The sequence below is a fragment of the Bufo bufo genome, chromosome 11, assembly GCF_905171765.1.
Source record: "Bufo bufo chromosome 11, aBufBuf1.1, whole genome shotgun sequence".
Lineage (NCBI taxonomy): Eukaryota > Metazoa > Chordata > Amphibia > Anura > Bufonidae > Bufo > Bufo bufo.
The window spans coordinates 85,832,926-85,844,443 of record NC_053399.1 but is presented as its reverse complement, the minus strand read 5'-3'; positions in this window follow the sequence as shown (position 1 = coordinate 85,844,443).

Below are 11,518 nucleotides of genomic sequence, written 5' to 3'. Positions count from 1 at the left end.
AAATATACAGGAAAGAATGTTTCCTAACAATCTTGCCACTAAAATCGATTTTTGGTTTAGTGCGTATTATTGTCAGTCTGTAAAAGTGGCTTATTACTCGGACAACATCATTCCCAGCAGCGACCTGGAAGTCCAAGATGCATCCAGACATCCTCCCCATGCTGTTCCTGAACCATTTCAGCGGTGTTTCCATCAATTTCTAACCTTTTTCTATGAACCAGACACCCTCCCCTCTTCAGAGCAGGGTGTCACGGGTAATGGGGAAGGGGAAAACTGATACACACAAAAAGAAATAGACAACAGTCTAGGCCTCAAAAGCTAAGGAAGAGGGATGGTGGAAATGCTCATACGCCGGATACCCATGCTCTGCTAAAACTGACGAGCCCTAGGATAGGTAGCAGGAGTCGAGACAGCTGGTTCCTTCCCAGATGAAGAAACCCGCATCTCCCTGAGGCCTAGAACCAAAACACACCAGAGAATAACTAACAGAAAAGGCAGCTAGTACTTAGCTTTGAGATGTATGGAGAAGAAGGAGATCCAAGACAAACAAGCTCTAGCAACTCCAAGAGTAAATATCAACCGCATGGTCAGCAGTGTGAGGCGGACCTAAATAGAGCCTCATCACTGATAACAAGCAGAACCTGAGGAGAGGTGAGATCCTACCAAACAACAACATACAAAGAGGAAAACAGAGAGTCCTGTCAGATAGCCTCATGTGCAGCAAGTCTATTTAATCTTCTCAACTCTCCTCAGGTTCTCTGTAATGGGAGGGACCGTGACACAGGGGATGCCTGGTTTAATGCTCGGTTTCTCCCATTGACTTCCATTGTGCTTTAAGCACCCAAGCATTCTACTCGAGCACCCTAGCACCCAAGCACTTTGGTGCTCGACCAACACTACACAGAAGACATGGGATTTCCTTTGTGGTGATCAGTGGAAGTTTCAGTGTAGGGATCTCCACCAGTCTAGTAATTTGCAACTATCCAATTGATAGATGATAATATATTACTAGTGATGAGCAAAGCAAGCTTCAGATCATAGATCCAAAGTTACTTTGGTCAAAACTTTGTTTGAATTTCATGTTCAAATATATAGCCTCTGCCGTGGTGAAATTTGTTTTCTCCGAAGTCTTGAGAGATTTCGTTGAATAACTTCAGCATTTGATTCTTCAACTTGAAAACCATTTTAAACCATTTAAATTTTCGCTACCCAAGTACTAGTAGGTACCGAAGCCGACTTCGGATCCCAGTTAAAAAATTGCTTTCAAGTTGAAAAATCAAAGTCCGAAGTTATTTACCGAAGTCTCGCATGACTTCTGAGATAATGAATTTCACCTAGGCTTTTTAATGCATAGACAATTCTATGAAATATTGTGTTCTTTTTCACTTTATAAAAACACCACTACTATTGTCCGTGGAGGGGGGGGGGAGTCTCATTTACGAAAAAGCTTCCATTAATTCCCACTAATTAGTCTCACATGCCTCTTTCACAACTAAATGTCAATAAACAAGCTTCCCGAAATTTTATTGATTCTTTGATAAAAGGATATATAAACTAGATTATTGTAAAATACAACAAAGCAGCCAACTAGGATGGGAAGTGCAAATGCTGCCACCAAAAAAGATCTGACATTTACATCTTACAAATTCTCTACACCCTTAATTGAAAATAATTTTGACCTTAAATAGCAAAAAGAATTGACTGATACCATATCACATTGACTGTTTTTAACCATGGGCACTAATGTAGGTTTGGACCCCCTTTTGCTGCCCTAACAGACCCACTCTTCTTGTGTACTCACATCATTTCTTCAGTTATGGAAAACAGCAACAGAACCTTTGTGACAGAATTCATCCTTTTGGCTTTCTCCGAGTTTCATCAGTATCAGATTTTACTTTTAACTCTTTTTCTATTTGTGTATATTGTTTCTATTGCCGGAACTATGACCATTCTTCTGCTGATCATAGTGGAACAGTCTCTCCATGTGCCCATGTATTTTTTTATTAGCGTATTCGCTGCTCAAGAAATGTTGTTTATGTCTGTTGTTTTTCCAAAGCTGTTAGTCATCCTAATAGTACGTGATCAGAAAATATCCTTCGTAGGTTGTTCTGCCAAGGCGATGACAACCACAGCTGCCGCCATAATAACCATTGTCCCATTCATTATAATTGTTGGGCTCTACACCAAAATCATTATGACTGTTTCCAAGGTAAAGAGTTCTTCAGGAAAAGAGAAAGCGTTCTCCACATGTTCATCTCATCTTATAGTCACCATGGTATTTTTCTTCACGGCCTTTGCTAAATATCTTAGACCTTATGACATTAGAAGTGATAAATATTATTCTCTCATTTACTTTCTTATTAATCCAGTATTCAACCCTTTTATATATGCCTTAAGAAATAGAGATGTGAAAAATGTTCTAAAAAATATCCTGAATTTTAAAGCAAACTTGAACACAAAAAGTAAAATTACCTATGGCTAATGCCTCCAAAGCATCAGAAGTAGTGTTGAGCGGCAGGGGCAATTTTCGATTTCGCGAATATGTGGACGAATATTCATCATATATTCGTGAATTCGCGAATTCGCTATCTTCGTTCACTATTTTTTTTATTTCAAAAATCGCTTAATGCGCATTCGCAAAAAGGGGCATGGCCTAGCAACTGTTTTCGAACTACCCGAAGTTTGAAGCGATTGGAAAAGAAGTCGGAAGCAATTTTCGAGACAGTGAGGAAGAACTCCTGATCACTGTAAGTAATTTCACATTACACCAGTATATTTGATTACATTTCACATGCATGTCAGACCAATCGCTTTATATGCAGATAGAGTGTTATAAAATATTTGCTATTGTGAAAATCGCTACTTATGATACAAATGTTTTTTTCGCAATACATACAGCCCTATTGTACTATGCATTCTGTATTCAGAATGCTATTATTTTCCCTTATAACCATGTTATTAGGGGAAATAATACAATCTACAACTAACCCAAACCTGAACTTCTGTAAAGAAGTTCGGGTCTGGGTACCACAGTCGGTTTTTTATCACGCGCGTGAAAAACACATTGCACCCGCGCGATAAAAACTGAAAATCGGAACGCAATCTCAGTCAAAACTGACTGCAATTGCGTTCCTACTCGTGCGGGTTTGCCGCAATGCACCGGGACGCAGCCTTAATCGTAGGTCTTCTGAGAGCTCTTTTTTGCAAGGCATCATTCACATCAGGCAATGCTTCCTGTGAAAAGCAAACCCAGAACTGGTGTGCATTTTTTATAGGGCAGCTGTAACCAACACCTCCAATCTCATCTTATTGATTGGACTCCTGTTGGCTGACATCTCAATCCAATTAGCTCTTGGAGATGTCATTAGTCTAGGGGTTCACATACTTTTTCCACCTGCACTGTGAATGGTTACATGGTGTGTTCAATAAAAACATGGTAATATTTAATTCTTTGTGTGTTATTAGTTTAAGCAGACTGTGATTGTCTATTGTTGTGACTTAGATGAAGATCAGATCACATTTTATGGCCAATTTGTGCAGAAATCCATATCATTCCAAAGGGTTCACATACATTTTTCTTGCAACTGTATGTATGGACAGCATAGTAATATCTCTGAAACCAGTGGAGGAGAGAAAATAGACAGCGGCACTCACCCGTGTGTTGAAATAGCGGCAGCTTTTATTTCCAAAATAGCATATGGCAGGGGGCGGACAATTCTGAAGCACGCATTGAACAGTGGCGGCCGTTTCGCGCTACATGCTCTTCCTCAGGCTGTGCGTCAATGCGTGCTTGCGCATCGCTCCTTTTAATTACTGGTGCAGGTCGTTGTCATGGAAATTGACAAGCCAGACTGCGTCTACATGAAAAGGGTGACTCAAAAATAAATAAAAACAATATACAAGTAACAATCATAGGTTATAAGTGAAGTGCACAAGACATGCGCATGTTTATAGGTTTATTTCTAAAGGAAGGGACTGAGATCATTTCTATCACTTAATCCGAGTTCCCCCAGGGCTTGTGTGCGTAAGATCCATCTAGCTTCTCTCTGCAGGACGAGGCGGTGTCTATCCCCCCCTGCAGAGGAGTGGACACAATCTCTAAGCCAGAGAAGGAAATACACCCAGGAAGGAAATACAGCCAGTATCACCATCATGGGCTTCTCTCACGTGGTCTATCAATCTTGGACATCCTTTCCCTGTCTTAATGGAGTTAAAATGCTCCCTGACTCATTCAAAAAGACACCTGATGGTCTTCCCAATGTAAAAACGCCCGCAGGTGCACAGTAGTATATATACCACATATGTGCTTCGGCAGTTGATAAAGGTAATAACTTTGTGCTGGATCCCAGCAAATTCAATGCACTTTTTTCTGGGAATTATAGGTGCATAGTGAACAACTGCCGCACCTATAGTTGCCTCTTGGTAGGTTACTTTTGAGCCAATTCTTGCTCTTGTCAGGTTGAAGCCTACTCCTGACAAGTTTATCTTTAACAGTGTGGCTCCTTCTGAAAGAGATCAATGGTTTCTGTCCTGTGAGCTCATTCAGGGTTGCATCTCTCCTCAAAACATCCCATTTTTTTTATATAACTGAGCAAATCCGCTCCGCCATAGGGCTATACTTAAAGGAGAATGCAAATCTGATGCCCTTAGTGCCTGTCTTGTTCTGATCCCCTCTATGGCTACCGCTCTTCAAAAGACTATCCTGTGAGAAGTTCTCTTCTACTCTCTTCATGTCTTTGTTAAGTGGTTCTTCAGGGTAGCCTCTCTTCAATAGTCGCTGTTTCAAGTCAAAGGCCTGTCTATGGTACCCACAGTTTTTTTTGACACTCTGTGGATGAAAGCTGTCGTGGTGGAGCAAGGAGTTGGTCGCCGTGGGCTTACGAAAGCCCTCCGTGACCAACTCGTCGCCTTCCACCAGGACAGCCACATCCAGGAATTCCAAACTAGTACCTCCGAAATTGAGAGTGAAAGTCATTCCCATGTAATTTTTATTGAGAAAATTAACAAATTAACAAACAAAAATTAACAAAGCTGCTGGGGCGGGGTACATTGATATCTACCCTTCCGCAGCCGTTAGCTGACATTTCTGGTTTAAAAATAGCGGGGAAATTAGTCTCTAAAATATACCAATGTCTGTTAAAACAAAAGACTAAGTGGATAGCAGTAAACAGCTTAATGCATAAATGGCAAGATGCTATAAACCCCCAGCGAGAAGAATTCTGGGATTTGGCTATACAGGGGAAAAATAGGATTTCAAAGAACTTTTCCCATAGAATTACCCAATTCAACATACTATATCGCCTTTATTATTCCCCCAAGTTTTTAATGAAGTGTTACAAACCCAAAGTCTTCAGATGTTTAAAGTGCGGGGAGATAGGGGTGGATGATATTCACATACTCTGGACATGTCTGAAGATCCAGGAGTTCTGGAGAAAAGTCAGATATAGAATAGAGCAATACCATCGTATTAAAGTCCCTAGCCAATTTGAGATATGTATACTGGGAGTGATGGAGAAAATGGATATCTCTCAACATCGAGAAATAGCTTCCAAATTACTTTTTCAAGCTTGGAGTTGTATTATCCGATATTGGGGAGGTAGTGCTGTACCCACTGTGAACCGAGAGCAAGGCAGGTGGTTTGACTCCGCAACCAGAAAAGAGTGCGTACGCAGAAGTCAAGCTTAAGAAAATTGCATTTACTATAAATTAATAAAAGCAGGTTAACAGTGAAGTTACAGAGGTAAAGACAAGCAAAATATTCAAAACAGTATAAACAATACAAGTTAAACACTGCAACAATTTTCACCTTTACTGTGTCCGTATTCGCAGTACGGACACAAAGAAATAATAGTCCCAGAAACTGACCCTAACGTTCAAGGGGGTGCGCACCCCCCTTATCCCATTGGTCCAGGTGGACCTCTTACAGTTTGTGGAAGTGCACGGTGGGGCCCGATGTCGTCCTTTTCCTTTAACCAACGCAGGATCCGCAACAAAGAAGTCCTCCTCAGCAGGCCGTAAAACCAGTTGAATATAATCCAGAATTTTACAGTTACTGTCCGGTACCTCGACAGCACTGTGAGTCTCTACTGTTTGTGGCAAATCACTCAGCCCAATGCCGGCTCCACAGGTTAGTTGCTGCACACAGTCCTTTTTAACTTGGCTTCACTAAATGCATGGTCTCTTTGTACTCCATTCGTCTCTAGACCGAAGTTCACACAGCTTGGCCACACAGGGAAGTCCTTTAGTATCTCCACACACGTCTTACACAACACAAAACTTGTTTTCTATCTAGCCAATATGGCGGCAGCTGCAGTTCAAGTCTCTCTTCCTCCTTCTTCCTGCTCACTCTGAGGCAGGCTGACATCATAAGGGGCGTGTCACTTCAACACTTAGCTGCTGCCTTAAAGAACCAGTATCACAGTAATACACTTTCTCTATGGTAAACTCCAATGCAAATTGGTCCTATGCTGCCATCTACTGACAAAACAAATACTGCAGGCATTTTACATTAAATTTTAACACAGTTTACCAGGATAATGAAACTTAGAGACATTACATGACTGTTTCTTACACCCATGATCATGGAATGGGAGAATTTGGTTAGAATTTCATTGGTTTGTGAGAAAGCTCATCTGGTAAACAATAAGAAAAAATATATATTCTCTAGAATATGGCAGAAATGGTTGGTATAGGGTCTCGAGATGAGGGGAAATATCATGAGTTGGGGCTGGGGGGTGGAGGCGACAGAGAGAGGATGACTAGAGTGTTTTTTTTTGCTTTTTTTTAAAGCGGCCAACGAATAAGGGGGGCGGGTGGGATGATGGGATGTAAGTCTTATTAAATGATATTAAATTAAATGTTTGTAAAAATGAATTTGTATGTTAAAAAACAATAAATATTAAATAAAAATAAGATAAAAAATAATGTACAGAGGTTTCTATCTAGCAAATAAACGTAGGGCTTAGTTTAGACAGTCACAGGGTTAGCTTTCACCTGGCAAGGAAGAAAATTCAGCCCTGGCATACAGCTTACAGCAGGAGATCAGTCTTCTCTCCAGGAACATAGCCTAGGTAAGCTTTTAAACACCCTGCATCTATATAGAAAGCAGTCACCAGGTTCGCCTTTTAAGAGCCAGGCAGGAATATACACTGCTCAAAAAAATAAAGGGAACACAAAAATAACACATCCTAGATCTGAGTTAATTAAATATTCTTCTGAAATACTTTGTTCTTTACATAGTTGAATGTGCTGACAACAAAATCACACAAAAATAAAAAAAATGGAAATCAAATATTTCAACCCATGGAGGGTTGAAAAATTAAAGTGGAAAAACAAACTGATCCAACTTTGATGTAATGTCCTTAAAACAAGTCAAAATGAGGCTCAGTAGTGTGTGTGGCCTCCACGTGCCTGTATGACCTCCCTACAACGCCTGTGCATGCCCCTGATGAGGTGGCGGACGGTCTCCTGAGGGATCTCCTCCCAGACCTGGACTAAAGCATCTGCCAACTCCTGGACAGTCTGTGGTGCAACGTGACCTTGGTGGATAGAGCGAGACATGATGTCACAGATGTGCTCAATTGGATTCAGGTCTGGTGAACGGACGGGCCAGTCCATAGCATCAATGCCTTCGTCTTGCAGGAACTGCTGACACACTCCAGCCACATGAGGTCTAGCATTGTCTTGCATTAGGAGGAACCCAGGGCCAACCGCACCAGCATATGGTCTCACAAGGGGTCTGAGGATCTCATCTCGGTACCTAATGGCAGTCAGGCTACCTCTGGCGAGCACATGGAGGGCTGTGCGGCCCTCCAAAGAAATGCCACCCCACACCATTACTGACCCAATGCCAAACCGGTCATGCTGGAGGATGTTGCAGGCAGCAGAATGTTCTCCACGGCGTCTCCAGACTCTGTCACATGTGCTCAGTGTGAACCTGCTTTCATCTGTGAAGAGCACAGGGCGCCAGTGGCGAATTTGCCATTCTTGGTGTTCTCTGGCAAATGCCAAACGTCCTGCACGGTGTTGGGCTGTAAGCACAACCCCCACCTGTGGACGTCGGGCCCTCATATCACCCTCATGGAGTCTGTTTGTGACCGTTTGAGCAGACACATGCACATTTGTAGCCTGCTGGAGGTAATTTTGCAGGGCTCTGGCAGTGCTCCTCCTGTTCCTCCTTGCACAAAGGCGGAGGTAGCGGTCCTGCTGCTGGGTTGTTGCCCTCCTACGGCCTCCTCCACGTCTCCTGATGTATTTGCCTGTCTCCTGGTAGTGCCTCCATGCTCTGGACACTACGCTGACAGACACAGCAAACCTTCTTGCCACAGCTCGCATTGATGTGCTATCCTGGATAAGCTGCACTACCTGAGCCACTTGTGTGGGTTGTAGACTCCGTCTCATGCTACCACTAGAGTGAAAGCACCGCCAGCATTCAAAAGTGACCAAAACATCAGCCAGGAAGCATAGGAACTGAGAAGTGGTCTGTGATCACCACCTGCAGAACCACTCCTTTATTGGGGGTGTCTTGCTAATTGCCTATAATTTCCACCTGTTGTCTATCCCATTTGCACAACAGCATGTGAAATTGATTGTCACTCAGTGTTGCTTCCTAAGTGGACAGTTTGATTTCACAGAAGTGTGATTGACTTGGAGTTACATTGTGTTGTTTAAAGAGGACCTTTCACCGATTCTTACCCTATGAACTAAGTATACAGACATGTGGAGCGGCGCCCGGGGATCTCACTGCACTTACTATTATCCCCGGGCGCCGCTCCGTTCTCCTGCTATGCCCTCCGGTATCTCCGCTCACTAAGTTATAGTAGGCGGAGATACCAGTCCCTAAGTTATGGTAGGCGGAGTCTGCCCTAGCGCTGGCCAATCGCAGCGCAGAGCTCACAGCCTGGGAGGTTATTTTCTCCCAGGCTGTGAGCTCTGCAATGCGATTGGCCAGCGCTAGGGCAGACTCCGCCTACCATAACTTAGGGAACGGAGATACTGGAGGGCATAGCAGGAGAACGGAGCGGCGCCCGGGGATAATAGTAAGTGCAGTGAGATCCCCGGGCGCCGCTCCACATGTCTGTATACTTAGTTCATAGGGTAAGAATCGGTGAAAGGTCCTCTTTAAGTGTTCCCTTTATTTTTTTGAGCAGTGTATCTTCGTACTGAAACTAACTGTCATAGTAGGGAACAGTGAGCCCTGAAAACCTGAAAACAACGACCCACAAATGAATAACAGTCCCCTTCCAGTGATTTCAGTGCACATCAGCTGTTATTGGCTGGCACTCCTTCACATGGTGACAGCCTGTCTCTCTAGCAACCAGGCGGCGCTGACGCTGTGGCAAAGAACGCATATCGGCTAGGGAAATGATAGTACCCACCACCCCCCTTTTATCAGCGGCCACTGGACCCTTATCCAAGGGAGCAGATTTCTCTGGGTGCATAACATGAAACTTCCTAGTCAACCCATCGGCATGTACAGTGGATATAAAAAGTCTACACACCCCTGTTAAAATGTCAGGTTTCTGTGATGTAAAAAAATGAGACAAAGATAAATCATTTCAGAACTTTTTCCACCTTTAATGTGACCTATAAACAGTACCACTCAATTGAAAAACAAAATGAAATCTTTTAGCTGGAGGGAAGAAAACAAACAAACAAAAAAAATAATGTGGTTGCATAAGCTACACTTATAACTGGGGATGTAGCTGTGTTCAGAATTAAGCAATCACATTCAAAATCCTGTTAAATAGGAGTCAGCATACACCTGCCATCATTTAAAGTGCCTCTGATTAACCCCAAATAAAGTTCAGCTTTATGAACAGTTCCAAATACCAGTCAATATTGGCACAAAACCTTCAGGCTTCTGCTAGAAAGCTGAACATTAAGAGGAACTTCATCTTTCAGCATGACAACGACCCAAAGCATACATCCAAATCAACAAAGAAATGGCTTCACCAGAAGAAGATTAAAGTTTTGGAATGGCCCAGCCAGAGCCCAGACCTGAATCTGATTGAAAATCTGTGGGGTGATCTGAAGAGAGAGGAGATGCACTCGCAATCTGACAGGTTTGGAGTGTTTTTGCAAAGAAGAGTGGGCAAATCTTGCCAAGTCAAAATGTGCCATGCTGATAGACTCATACACAAAAAGACTGAGTGCTGTAATAAAATCAAAAGGTGCTTCAACAAAGTATTAGTTTAAGGGTGTGCACACTTATGCAACCATATTATTTTAATTTTATATTTTTTCTTCCCTCTTCCTAAAAGATTTCAGTTTGTTTTTCAATTGAGTTGTACAGTTTATATGTTACATTAAAGGTGGAAAAAATTCTGAAATTATTTATCTTTGTCTCATTTTTCTACATCACAGAAACCTGACATTTTAACAGGGGTGTGTAGACTTTTTATATCCACTGTATCTCATTGGAAAACATCCATATCCCCTCCAATGAACCAAATACTGCATTGAACCACAAACCTTTCTAGAATCCAATGTTTTGGAAACCTCAAACTCCAGTTGGACCAGAATATTAATTGGGGGACGGAAGTGCCTGTGGCAGCGAGATGGGCGGCACATAGTTCTTCAGCAATGATCTGTGGAACACAATATGGCTTCTACAGGAAACAGATAGTTTCAACCTTTATGACAAAGGGTTAATAACCTCAACCACTTTATATGGACCAATGAAGCGCAGTGCAAGATTCCCAGAAGGTACAGTACCTTCATTTTCTGAGGTTTGCCTGAACCAGAGCCAACACCATGCACAGTTCATTTGTCACCATATCTACCCTTAGATTATCTGAGGAGGCAGACTGACCTACACCACGGATGAAAGCTGCAGTTGCAGAAAAAATGAGATGTATTAATGGAGGAATTTATATGGATATTGATAGCAAACTCCACAAGCACAATATGAGCCACCCAGTTAGATTGATTTTTCAACTCTACACTTCATGACAGCCTCATCATTGTCTCCACTGACTACTTCAGTGAACGCTCTGAGAATGAACTCATAGAGACCGGTGTAAAACATGAGGAATACTTAAAGAAAATACAAAATTTATTGCAACACATTTTCCCCAACAAACTGTTCCACTGCTGCCACCAATCCAGACTTGTACCATGTAAGGTAATGGTGAGCAGAGTGCCCAGTGTAGTGAAGACCAGAGTGATGCAGAAGGTTGTCTATGACTGGATGAAGGATCTTTATCAGAGATTCTCCTTTGTCTTTTTCTTAAATTTCTGAAATTCTGGATGAGGTTACTCTTGAGAACAAAATCCTTCATCAGTATCCATATCTGTGGGAGCTGCTCGGGAACATCCTACAGGATCCAGAAAAACTTCTCTTTATATTTGATGGTTTAGATGAAAGCATTCATGACATAGATTAAAAATCACACAACTTGTGCACTAATCCTAAACAGTCCGAACCTTGTGGTCAGATTGTCGTTAGTTTGGTGAGAAAGTCTCTTCTTAATGGTTGTTCTGTCCTAATGACTACTCGCCCAACCAGACTGGCATC